The sequence below is a fragment of the Macaca thibetana genome, chromosome 5 (genome assembly GCF_024542745.1).
Source record: "Macaca thibetana thibetana isolate TM-01 chromosome 5, ASM2454274v1, whole genome shotgun sequence".
Lineage (NCBI taxonomy): Eukaryota > Metazoa > Chordata > Mammalia > Primates > Cercopithecidae > Macaca > Macaca thibetana.
This window is the reverse complement of record NC_065582.1, coordinates 105,437,270-105,450,863: the sequence shown is the minus strand read 5'-3', so window position 1 is coordinate 105,450,863 and position 13,594 is coordinate 105,437,270. Positions and strand designations below refer to the sequence as shown.

The following is a 13,594-nucleotide window of genomic DNA, read 5'->3' as shown; positions in this document are numbered from 1 at the left end:
AGATAAATTGACTTATGTAACATCACAAAACTATTAGGTGAAAGAATTACAATTCAAATGTAGGCCCATCTGGAGTCAAAGTCTGAATTCTTTATGTCTGCATGTATTATTGCCTACTAATTCTGGACCCAGAGGCTCCGGCATTCCCTCCCCACCTGTTTATTCTGCTTATTTCTCCTTGTTTATTGTCACACAGCTGTGCCATTTAGTGGCTGAAGTTCTTGGCAGGACAGGGTTTATGCTGAGGCTCTTCCTTCCCTTTCATGGTGAGTGAGCTGGGGCTTGTCAGCATGTCAGGGTTCAGAGGTCAGAGTTCAGGATTTTTTTTTTTTTTTTTTTTTTTTTTTTTTTAGATGGAGTCTTGCTCTGTCACCCCGGCTGAAGTGCAGTGGCACGATCTCAGCTCACTGCAAACTTCGCCTCCTGAGTTCAAGCAATTCTCCTTTCCCAGCCTCCTGAGTAATTGGGATTACATGTGCCCACCACTATGCACAGCTAATTTTTGTATTTTTACTAGAGATGGGGCTTTGCCTTGTTGGCCAGGCTGGTCTCAAACTGCTGACCTCAGGTAATCCACCCGCCTCATCCTCCCAAAGTGCTGGGATTACAGGCATGAGCCACGGTGCCCAGACTAGAGTTCAGGATTTTTTTTTTACTTGGCACCAAAGTGAGTGAGTCTTGGGAAGTTTATTCCTTAGGTGATTCCATCAGGTCAGAATTGGGTTCAAAATGGATTATGTGATGTGATGATGGCAGGTGAAATTAAAAGTAAGAACTCACTTTTGGTAAAAAAAAAAAAAAAAAAAAAAAAAAGACAGGAAAAATAAGAGTGACCTTGGTAGTTGCTTATATTAGCATTCTTGATTAATGTCTGCTTTTAAAAAATCACACTGGTAATGCAGCTGTAATCATTGTACCAGTCATAACCAATTAGTTATGTTTATGTAATATGAAACGATATGCAGGCAGGGCTGCCTGGAATCCCACTTTCTTCCACAAAGGGAGTCAAGATCACAAGACTTGCCACTTCTGTCTGTGCCTTGCCTTTGCAGGACACTATTCTGATTGAGACCAAGTCTGCTATGTAATGTTATGTAAGCACCGCACTCAGTCTGCTCTGCCAGTAATTCACAAAGTTACTTCTTTTGTGGATGTGGAAGGGACCTGAAAGAACTGTCCATAACAGCATTCTCCCAATTCAATCAGCCTCTATCCTTCTACGCCTCAGAAAAGAAACTGAATGGCAGACTCATAACCAGCAAGCCCTAGCTGTTCTGGAGCCCTGTTTTGTTTGGCCTACTCAGTGTTTGTGATAACTTTCATTTGGAGCCCAAACTTGAACAATAGAGACTTCACATGAATAGCTGGATTTTATTTATGTGTTTCTTTTTGAAAAATGCAAGGAATGGTAAGAATTGGTTGGAGTTGAATCATGGTTGCCCCTTAGAAGTGGCCTGTGTTCCCAGCCTACCCCAGAATCAGTACCTTTCTTCATTCTCTTGTATTACATGTGGGCCCTTAGGTACAGTGGAGTTTATGGCCTCTGCTTTCTCTTCACTGTTATGTTTTCCCTCCACCTCCCTGTTGGTGGAATAAAAGATTATAATGAGCCACAGTTCAGATCAAATTGGAAATAGTTCACTTATCATTGTGTCAATTTTTTGTAAACAGGAACTCAAGATCCACACAGTTGTAAGTGTCCTTAGGGGCTCAGAAATGTATCAAGGACCGGATATGGCACGTAGTAGCCACTTGGCAAGCATCTGCTGAGTGAATCTCTGAATAGAACTCCTGAGTGTATGGGGATTCGGGGTCATTTGTTTGGCTGGAAGAAGAGACCTTACAGGGCAGTTTGGGAATATTAATGACACTCTTTAAATACACAAGGAGTTTGGATGACAGCTAGCAATTTTTTTCATTTCCACAAAATACAGGATTTTATTTTTATTTTGTGATGGGATACCTTAGCCACATTATACCAACACCCTTCTGGGGGACATTAAATTTTGGTGACCTTATAAAATTTCAATAAATTTTCTTCTTCTCATCCAAGCAAAATGTCCTCTTGGGTTCAGTTGGGTGTGACGCCTGACAGTCTCTCTAACCTGATACTGTATTTCTCCCAGTGTGGGCTGTGAAACAGGGACCTCTGTGTCTTTGTGCCCCAGAGACACTTGGTATTAACCATGAACCCTTATACTGTTAATAACATTTAGGTCCTGTCCTACAAGGAAAACTACAAGTTATTAATGCTTCTATTACAGTGATTTAGGACTAGGGCTTCACAGATTGACAGGGTTTGAATCTGCGTTCTACTATTTGTTCATCATGTGGCCCTAAGCAAGTTATATCTCACTGCTGTACCTTAATTTTCTCATCTGCAAAATGAATATCCTAGTAGTAAGATCACAGCATCGCTAGAACAATGCCTTAAACTCTAAGTAAATGACAGCTGCCACTCTGATGGTAGTATTGATAGCAGAAGTGATATCTGTCTTAAATTACAAAAATGTGCACTAAGAACTTTTTTTAAATTTAGTTTTTTTGTCTTCTTTCCCCCAGCTTTATTGAAATATAATTGACAAATAAAACTGTATATATTTAAGGTATAGTTTTTGTCAAATGCATTTGTTACTTTGAGAATTGTACAGCCCTTTTGTCACTAGACTGTAAAAATATTACATTTTCCCGTTAGTGTATGATTGAGTTGGATTTGGTGAAACAAGAACCCTTCAGGTATGCATAGAAGGGACCCCTTGCTTTCCTGGTTACAAAAGGCAGAGGAGGCCTATTTGAGGGAAGGTAATTATCTTCCTGCAGTAATTACTTTTCTATAAAAATCCAACACTCTCTCACCCCTGATTACTGAAGGAAAACAAAGCTCTGGTTTCTGTGTGAGCTCCTTGTAGTGAGAGGCCAGCGTTGGAATGTGGTGTGATGTCACTGCTGATTGGCCCCGGGGTTCTGGGTTTCATCTGTGTTATTGGAATACCTCAATTTATCTGTCTTCTACAGGGGATTACAGCACTCTTCAGGGGTTTGGAAAGTTCTGAAATGAAAGCATACTTCAGGGGTAACACATGCCTATATCAAACACTGGCAGTCCTCACAGGGCTAACAGTATATGCTAACCTTATGCAGACTTTATTTTTTTTTTTTTTTGAGAAGGTTAGTATATGTAATATACTTTTTTTAAAAAAATTTTATTTATTATTATTATACTTTAAGTTGTAGGGTACATGTGCATAACGTGCAGGTTTGTTACATATGTATACTTGTGCCATGTTGGTGTGCTGCACCCATCAACTCATCATTTACATCAGGTATAACTCCCAATGCAATCCCTCCCCCCTCCCCACTCCCCATGATAGGCCCCTGTGTGTGATGTTCCCCTTCCTGAGTCCAAGTGATCTTATTGTTCAGTTCCCACCTATGAGTGAGAACATGCGGTGTTTGGTTTTCTGTTCTTGTGATAGTTTGCTAAGAATGATGGTTTCCAGCTGCATCCATGTCCCTACAAAGGACGCAAACTCATCCTTTTTGATGGCTGCATAGTATTCCATGGTGTATATGTGCCACATTTTCTTAATCCAATCTGTCAACCATCAAACCAGAGGGGTTTCAAGCTGGCTTTATTACCATCTCTTCCTCTAATCCACTCCCTTACTTACTTTGGGCAGAAACTTTATTTTATTTTATTTTATTTTATTTTTTGAAACAGTCTTGTTTTGTCGCCCAGGCTGGGGTGCAGTGGTGCAATCTCAGCTCACTGCAGCTTCTGCCTCCTGGGTTCAAACGATTCTTGTGCTTCAGCCTCCCAAGTAGCTGGGACCATAGGCACCCACCATCACACCTAGCTATTTTTTTTTTTTTTTGAGATGGAGTCTTGCTCTGTTGCCCAAGCTGGAGTGCAATGGTGCAATCTTGGCTCACTGCAACCTCTGTCTCCCGGGTTCAAGTGATTCTCCTGCCTCAGCCTCCTGAGTAGCTGGGATTACAAGCATGCACCATCATGCCTGGCTAATTTTTGTATTTTTAGTAGAGACAGGGTTTTACTATGTTGGCCGGGCTAGTCTCGAACCCCTGACTTCAGGTGGTTTACCCACCTTGGCTTCCCAAAGTGCTGGGATTACAGGCATGAGCCACTGTGCCCAGCCAAAAACTTGACTTTAGTAGCAAGATTATAAATGTTTATGTTGGGCCTCTTATTTCCAATTACTTAAAAATGCATTTCAAGTCTCTACCAAGTAACAGTGAATTCTATCAGAGTTGTTTCCCAAAGTGGCTTTTTTTCCCCCATGTGATATGGATACCACTGAAACAAAAGCCTTTTATTTTATTTTATTTTTTTACGTAGATGACTTGTAGATTATAAGAGGGAATAGATATAGTGTGGCAGTTAAAAGGCAGAAGCGGGGAAGGAAGTCTTCTAGAGACAGAATTGAATGTATTCCTGCTAATTATGCCTGTGACCTTGGCAAGTTCTTACTTCTCAGTTTTGTCCTTTGTAAATCAGGAGTCATTTGTGTCCCGCCCTTTGGGTGGTGGGTAGGACCATTGCTCAGCCCACCCATAGTAGGCACTCAGCCACTAATATGCTACCTTTATTACTGCTTTACTGTTATTGTACCTTGCTCTAAACTTAACCTGGAAGAAAATTCCACTTATTGCAATTATGAGATGTCATGTTTTCAAAGGATTTTCAAAATACTTTTTTTTTTTTGTGATAGAAGTATTTGATTTATCTCTCTTTGTGATTGTGTCTCATTTCAAATTTTATTGACCACCACAACTTCTTTATTTAATCAATAACTACTCAAGATGGAGAAATGCAGTCATCAATATGACTTATTTCACTTACTTTTAACTACCAGGAGACCATGAACTGCTTGAGCTGGTCATTTCATCAGTTGTCCCTTATTTACTGAGCACCTGCTATGTGCCAGGCAGGAATGGGTTCTGGGAAAACAATGGCAAATAAGAAAAAATCCCCTGCCCTCAAAGAGCCTGTGGTTTAATGGCAACATTACTTCTTACTCATGTTTGTGTCCATCTCACATGCACAGGACCTGGCATACAATACTAATGCTCAATCAATGTGGGGTTGTTTTGGGTGAATTGAGTGCAGCTTAACTGAAATGAAAGTCCAGTGCCCTTTCTGGAGTTTTTCTTTAAAAAAATAAGATATTTCCTTGAAAAGACCACCTTATCTTTATGTTTTATTTATTAACAATCTCCATCAATCTGATTGGATGGGAAAATGAATCTAACTGATTACTGTTTTCTTGCTTTTTAAAGAAGCCCTTTGCTGTGACTCTATTTATATAAAATTGCATGTGGTGTTTTGGTATATCAAGACATGTTTAAAAGGTTTTTCCAAAATACAAACCAAGGTTGGGGACTTACTCTTGAACTTTACTGTACTTTGCAGCATGATGAGTTCCTTCTCTAGTGTGCACAAAACTCCTGGCCGGCCCACAAACCAGCAGCCTTCCCTTCTACATCTCCACATAAGGAAGAAAGACAGTGAGCGGGTGGTGGGATGGGAAGGAGGTGGCGAGACGAAGACATATTAGGTGCTTGGCTTTTATGGAACACTGTATGTGTTTTTTGTTTTTTAAAATCACCTCTCACCTCTTACCTTTGAGGTAGATAGTGTTGATCACCTGTACAGATGAGGAACCTATACAGAGGTTAAGAAACTTTCTCAAGAACACTCAGTAGAGAGGTAGCAGAGTTAGGATTTGAGCCCAGGTTTGCCAACCCCAAGCTGCAGTATATGGGATCAAGAATGTACCTCTTCTCTATCTAATAGATATTCTTGGCTAAGTCTTGCAAGAGTGAAAATTCTCTTACTCCAAGCTGCTCTGGGCCAGGTGAGACAGATCACAGGAAGTGGTAGGTTAAAACATGGCCCCTCTTGTGTTACTCCTGTGTTCAGCTCTCCTGGGGTGGGGCACAGCAGCTTGATAGGAATCAGCCTTAATGGGAGTCAGTGTGGTCTGGGATTCCCTCAAAGTTCCATGGTTTCAGTTCTAGTACACAGAGTGCTACTCTCCTCCTGTAGAAAATGAGAAACACTCCTCTCCTGAGTCTCTTTCTCAAGATCTGTTAGATAAGATGCAGAAGTTTTGTCTAGGTCTAGTTAGAAATCGTGCATCTTTGGTTTTCTTTCTTCATCAGCTTCTTCAACTTTCATTGCATTCAGAATTCCAGGATATCTGTGACAAAGTGATGGTACCTAGAGGCTCTCTGGTTGCTTAAAGACCTGTTGGCATCCAAAGGATATGTTAACGTCCATCAGCCTTCTACCACCTCCCTCAAAACCCCAAATCACTGTGCTAGCTCTGTTATTTGTTGAGAAGTATATGACTCAGGGTTCTTTTAATTGTCAGATATGAAAGAAAATCCAACTGAATTAATCATATTTATTGATTCACAAACCCATCTCTCCAAGGCCATCCAGCTTCAGGTATAATTGGATTCAGAAGCTGAAACAGTGTTATCAGGACTCCATCTTCCTTTACCGCTGCAAGTGTTCTTCTATGTAGTATATCCTGTTATGTCTTGTGTAATTGTTAGCTGTTCACCAGATATTTCCAGCTTTCTTCCTTTTGGGTACATGGTAGGATTGTGCTTCTCTGTCCCCTGAAATTGGGTTTGGCAATGTGATTTACTTTTACCAATAAAGTGTGAACATAAGAGGCATGTGGCACTTCTGGGCAAAAAGCTTTTAACAGCCAGTACATTATGTATCATGTCCCCCTCTTCCTACTATGGCAAACATTGAAGCATGTATAGAGATGGGGTGGGCCTTCATCAGCTTAGATGCATGGGTGACTTCAACAAGCAGAACTTCCCTGCTTGTCTATTATGGACATTTGGTGTGAGGGAGAATTTTTGTTTTACTAAGTCACTGAGGTTTTAACATTTTATTATAACATAATCCTTTCTATCCTGACTAACATACATCCTCCATGTTCATATTCAAATGAAAACAAAAGGAATTTCTCTTCTGGTTGCTCAAAAATGTGTCCTGTAATAACTCTGAATAGCTACAGTTAGTGATGTTCCCATCTCTGAACCAATCTTGTGTTCTGATTGGCCAGGTCAAGGTCACATGTTTATCCTTGAATCAGAGGGGAAATCAGCCATCCAATGCTCATGGACAGAGTGAAAGAGATGTAGGGACCCAAAAGAAATAGTGATATAACAAAAATGGAGGATGAGTGCTAGGCAAATTAAAACAGCGTATGTCTTCTTTATGATAAGAAAGGAAAAATTTCTGCAGCATTTTATTTTTATTCTGCAGCAGGCATCACATTGTTAGACCTTTTAGAAGGTCAGTGTCTAAATCTATTGAAAAGAGTTTTATCGTCTCCTTTATTGCCATACTATAAATAGATCTGTCAGGAAAAGATTATAAATTTGAAGCCTAAAGTAGAAATACCATGTCAGCCCATATCCAATTGTCAGTAATAAAGTAAAAGATTAAAATAATAATGTGACTGCCTTTCCTTTTCTCAGGTTTCTTCCACAGTGCCACCCAAATTTCAGCCTTTATTCAGCTTTAGGGAAGATACCTCCAATGAGATGACAGGTCTGTCGTCTCTCTCTCTTTGGATTCTTACAGCAATTGATCTGTCTACCTCTGACTGACATTCATTAATTCTGCCTTTTAGGATTCAAGATGAAAGCAACTGTTGTACCACTTCCATGTGTGTGGAAGCTTCTAGGATGGACCTGGCACTGAGTAAAGAACAGGTTCTCACTGTATATTTTTTAAAACTTAAAGATACCCTGACCCAGTCTTTTCTTCTTTGGGTTAATCTTATCATGTTCTTTCAGTTTTTTCTTGAATTAATGTTTCTAAATCTCCTAACTGTACTGTTTTCTCCTTCTTGTGCTTCAACTTGTCTATGTATATGATTTGCTTTCATTTAAAAAAATTCAGTGTATAATCTCTGTCTTTTGTGTGTATAGACCACTTATATTTTTATAACTATTGAACTGTTTGGATTTAGGTCTACCATTTTATAATTTGTTTTCTGATTATTCCTTCTAATTTTCATTCTTCTGTTTTCCCTTTCCTGTGTTCTTTGGGGTTATTTAAACATTTTTTAATACTCCATTTTAAAAATATCACGTTTGCCTATTTCTGTTTGTATGGTGTTGTTAGAGGTTGCTCTAGGGATTAGAATACACATACACATGGTCTATTTACAATCAATATTTTGCTACTTCAAGTGGAACATGGAAACATTACTCAGATATCTCTAAATCTCTTTATATTGGAATTCTTTCATATACTACATTTACATACATTAAAAACTCTATTAGATAATGTGATAATTTTCCATTTTAATTTTCAAAACTATTTCTGTTTTTCTTCCTTTATTTCTGATGTTCCACTTTTCCTTCTGATATTATTTCCCTTCTGTAGCAATTCTCTTAATTTTCTTTCAACTGAAAATAGCTACATCACCTTCAATCCTGAAAACTGTTTTCACTGAATGTATTTCTTTACTTTCAGCCTTTAAAAGATGTTCTACTTCCTTCTGGCCTCCAAGAGGTTCTGATGAGAAATCCACAATTATTCAAATCAAATTTCTGGCTTTTGGGCTGGATTGAGTACAAGCTGGGAGGAAAACAAGAAGAATGATATACTCACCACCAGTTTACTGAGACTTCAAAGTACAGTTTTTTTGGCATTCTGGGGTCATGTGCTCCGCCCAGGTTTTCTACTTGCATTCAGTGGGGGAGAAAAGATGGAGTGTGGTAACTTCACCTTACCAGGAACTTCCCTGTGCATCTGTTTTGGAGATATATAGTTCAACAGAAGCTGCTAACGCCCCTTTTATGTTAATACTATGTGTGGTATGTGTGCATATTTGTGTGTATTTAACAAAAGTAACATAGTCCTTACTATGTGCCAAGCATAGTTTTAGGTGCAAGTTAACTCATTTAATCCTCATGACAGTCCCATGAGATATGTACAATTATTGTCCCATACTTTACAAATGAAGAAATTAAAGGAATGAAAGTTTAAGTAATTTGACCAAGGTCACACAGCTAGTAAGTGGTGGAGCCAGGATTCAAATCCTCAGGGAATCTGGTTTCAGAGTTTGGCTCCTATCCATTACACTAAGCTGTCTTTAGTTAACTATGATTATGTAATAATGATACTAAAACAGTGAGAAGAAATAATGCCTCATTTGTTATTGACCACTTCCTATATCTTTGTCTTATTCCAGCCACTTTATACACATTATTCAATAATAAATGTGTTCATTTGTCCAATTTTTATCGAGAATTATGTCAGGTACTGCGCTGGGTTCTGAGGTTCCAGAAGTGAACAAGACAAACCTGCCCTGGTGGAGGCTACATTCTAGTAGGAGGAGGTCATGAAACAAATGATTCACATATACCTATGTGATTGCAGTTGTGAAAACTGTCATAGAGGAGACTGTTAGTCGGGAGAACATTCTAGTGGGGTTTCTAACTTAAGTCTACCAGTCAGGATAAGACAGATTATTTTGAAATAACAACCTTGACGTTTCAGTGGCTTAAAACAATGAAAACGTATTTCTTGCTTATGCTACATGTCTGTGAGAAGTTGGCTGAGAGTTCTGTTCTCCATCTGTATTTTTGTCCCCCTTACTCCAGGACACAGCCAGAGCCGCCACTAACAAGCACATGGCCATTTTCAGGACAGGAAAAGAAGTAACACAGTAGCTTCTGCTCATATTTCACTGGCCAAAGTAAGGGTTATGGTCTCTCCTAACTTACAGGGGCTAGGAAAAGTGCAGTCCTATCGTGTGCCTGAAAGAAGAAAACCAGAAATGTTTGAGGAGTGGCACTAAGATCTGCCAGTCTGGTCTTGAGGTCAGGAAGGAGTTCCTTAGGAGGCAATATCTGAGTTGAATTCTGATGCAAAAGGGAAAGAGTTGGGGTGGAGAGTAGATGGAATCACAAAATGTGACTAACGTGCAAGAGTAAACAGAGTAACTCAAGGCCTTGTATGCCAATTTAAGGATCTAGTATTCATCCTAAGAGCTATGAGAAGCCAGTAAGAGATTTTAAGAGGGAATCATGATAAGATTTATATTTTATCTGGGATCCTATGGCTAGTGTGGAGAACAGATGGGGTGGGAATAGGAGTGGGGAATGCATAAGGAAAAGCCAGTGAGGAAGCCATTGTCCTAATGTAGGCTGGAGAAGATGGAGGCTTGATTTAGGCAGCAACAGTTGAGAGAAGTGGGTAGACTGGAGAAACAGGGTTTCGAGATTGGTGGGATAATCCTCCAAGATCCTTTGAGGAATGTATTATTATTATCCCCATTTTCTCAGTGAGGAAAGTAGGGCTTGGAGAAATAATAGAGCTCAGCTATTGAGTGGCAAACCAGTGATTCAAACCTGAGCCTGGTTCTAAAACCTGTGCTCTTAACTACCATGTCACACTACTTCAGTCAAATGTTTTGAGAAGCATTATTTTATGTCCTGTAATGGAGAAAGGAGGCAAAATTTTAGGGCTTCTACTTGGTGCAAATGCATCTTGCAGATAGACCCTTTGATGGCAGACGTCATGACTTACTGTTCTCTGCTCACCTTAGAGCCATACCAGCTACACAATAAATTCCAGTTGAGTTTATATTGGTGAGGTGTTAAAGTCAAAGTTCAAAATTGTATGTAAATGCTTTCATTTAAATTAAAGCATTAATTTATGCATTAAGGCTAGAGTATTTTGTAATATCAGATGTTTAGATTTAGTTAAGGTGTCTTAGTTTATCCTGATTCCTTCCTCAAAAACCTCCACCTTTCATTCTCTTTTCCCTTTGATTTCCTTCAGGCATTCATTTGGTCAAGCTTCATTTGAGTGACATTTATTTCAAGCAATGTAGCAGAGTGATTCAATATGTGGACTACAAAGTCCTGTAAAACTCTCTTCCATTCCATCTATTGACATAAAAATTCCAGGGCTAGCTCTGTATCCACAGGTCCGTGAAACTTCTCACCACTTGTCTATCAGTCCTAAATGATCTTCATTTGTTGTTGTTGTTTTAAGCACATTTTTTTTTTTTTTTTTTTTTTTTTTTTTTTTTTTTTTTTTGAGGCGGAGTCTTCACTTTGTCGCCCAGGCTGGAGTGCAGTGGCACCATCACGGCTCACTGCAAGCTCCGCCTCCCGGGTTCGCGCCATTCTCCTGCCTCAGCCTCCCGAGTAGCTGGGACTACAGGCGCCAGCAAACGCGCCCGGCTAATTTTTTTTTTGTATTTTAGTAGAGACGGGGTTTCACCGTGTTAGCCAGGATGGTCTCGATCTCCTGACCTCGTGATCCGCCCGCCTCAGCCTCCCAAAGTGCAGGGATTACAGGCGTGAGCCACCGCGCCCGGCCTAAGCACATTTATCTTTGACTAATTCCTGCTCCTCTTTGCAGTCTGTCCTCCTTGAGGATGAATAACTCATTCTTCATACTTCTTTCACTGTTTCCAAATGCATTTATTTATCATGGTGCCAAGCATGCAGCTACTCCCTAATACACTCACTAATAGAAGAATGAATGATGTTTTATCTTAAGCTTTGTATAGCATTGATATTTCAGCATAAACTATAAATCACAAGTGCTCTTGAGATATAGTTAGTAATAAAATTTTCAGATAATACAATCAGAAACTCAGTATATTCAAATATGAAAAATGTTAAATGGTAAAATTAGCAATGTTGCTGTGGGCTTTGGGAAGAAGAAATGCAAAAATTCAGCTTACGCAATTAATTACCCTTTCAGTCCTCAAGTATATGTCCAGAGACTGTCTTAGTTTCCAGGAATATGTGATCCAGAGTAGCTTTCCTAATCAAGTAATATTTAGGCTCTGGTTTGTTCTAATTTTTACCAAAGCTTCACAACGTTTTGCTTGAAAGATGACCGACTTGAAGATAAATATAAAGCAGAATAATTCAAAACAAAGTTATGACATTGAAATAAGTGAAATTATATGTACCAGAAAGTTCTATAACAGTATGTCTTATTACTAGCATTTCATTCTAATTCTTCTTTTTTATTATTATTATACTTTAAGTTCTGGGATACATGTGCAGAATGTGCAGGTTTGTTACATAGGTATACATGTGCCATGGTGGTTTGCTGCACCCATCAACCCGTCATCTACATTATGTATTTCTCCTAATGCTATCCCTCCCCTAGTCCCCTACCCCCCAATAGGCCCAAGTGTATGATGTGCCCCTCCCTGTGTCCATGTGTTCTCATTGTTCAGCTCCCACTTATGAGTGAGAACATGCGGTGTTTTTCTGTTCCTGCGTTAGTTTTCTGAGAATGATGGTTTCCAGCTTCATCCATGACCCTGCAAAAGACATGAATTCATCCTTTTTTATGGCTGCATAGTATTCCATGGTGTATATGTGCCCACATTTTCTTTATCCAGTCTATCATTGATGAGCATTTGGGTTGGTTCCAAGTCTTTGCTATTGTGAATAGTGCTGCAATAAACATACATGTGCATGTGTCTTTATCATAGAATGATTTCTAATCCTTTGGGTGTATACCCAGTAATGGGATTGCTAGACCAAATGGTATTTCTGGTTCTAGATCCATGAGGAATTGCCACACTGTCTTCCACAATGGATGAACTAATTTACATTCCCACCAACAAAAAGCTTTCCTATTTCTCCACATCCTCACCAGCATCTGTTGTTTCCTGACTTTTTAATGATAGCCATTCTAACTGGCATGAGATGGTATCTCATTGTGGTTTTGATTTGTATTTCTCTAAAGACCAGTGGTGATGAGTTTTTTTTTTCATGTGTTTGTTGGCTGCATAAATGTCTTCTTTTGAGAAGTGTTCGTTCATATCCTTTGCCCACTTTTTGATGGGGTTTTTTCTTGTAAATTTGTTTAAGTTCCTTGTAGATTCTGGATATTAGCCCTTTGTCAGATGGACAGATTGCAAAAATTCTCTCCCATTCTGTACGTTGCTTGTTCACTCTGTTGATAGTTTCTTTTGCTTTGCAGAAGCTCTTTAGTTTAATTAGATCCCATTTGTCAATTTTGGCTTTTGTTGCCATTGCTTTTTGTGTTTCAGTCATGAAGTCTTTGCCCGTGCCTATGTCCTGAATACTATTGCCTAGGTTTTCCTCTAGGGTTTTTATGGTGTTAGGTCTTACATTTAATTTTTTAATCCATCTTGAGTTAATTTTTGTATAAGGTGTAAGGAAGGAATCCAGTTTCAGTTTTCTACACATGGCTAGCCAGTTTTCCCAACACCATTTATTAAATACGGAATTCTTTCCCCAATGCTTGTTTTTGTCAGATTTGTTAAAGATCAGATGGTTGTAAATGTGTGGCATTATTTCTGAGGCCTCTGTTCTGTTCTGTTCCATTGGTCTATATATCTGTTTTGGTACCTGTACCTTGCTGTTTTGGTTACTGTAGCCTTGTAGTATAGTTTGAAGTCAGGTAGCGTGATGCCTCCAAATTTGTTTTTCTTTGCTTAGGATTGTCTTGGCTGTACAGGCTCTTTTATGGTTCCATGTGAGATTTACAGTATTTTTTTCTAAATCTGTGAAGAAAGTCATTGAT

General features: G+C 39.1%; 2 protein-coding genes and 1 long non-coding RNA gene across 6 annotated transcripts in view; 2 read left to right on the top strand and 1 right to left on the bottom strand.

Moving 5' to 3' along the window:
• Positions 1–13,594, top strand: part of SCFD2 (sec1 family domain containing 2) — an 807,609-nt gene that overhangs the window by 250,631 nt on the left and 543,384 nt on the right. The gene's annotated exons all lie outside the window — the stretch shown is intronic.
• LOC126954756 (60S ribosomal protein L14-like) overlaps positions 1–13,594 on the bottom strand; it is a 1,186,913-nt gene that overhangs the window by 901,682 nt on the left and 271,637 nt on the right. The window lies entirely within an intron of this gene.
• LOC126954766 (uncharacterized) lies at positions 3,607–9,347 on the top strand. The gene is made up of 2 exons (XR_007725717.1): positions 3,607–7,764; positions 8,534–9,347. It is a non-coding gene; the product is annotated as an uncharacterized LOC126954766 (long non-coding RNA).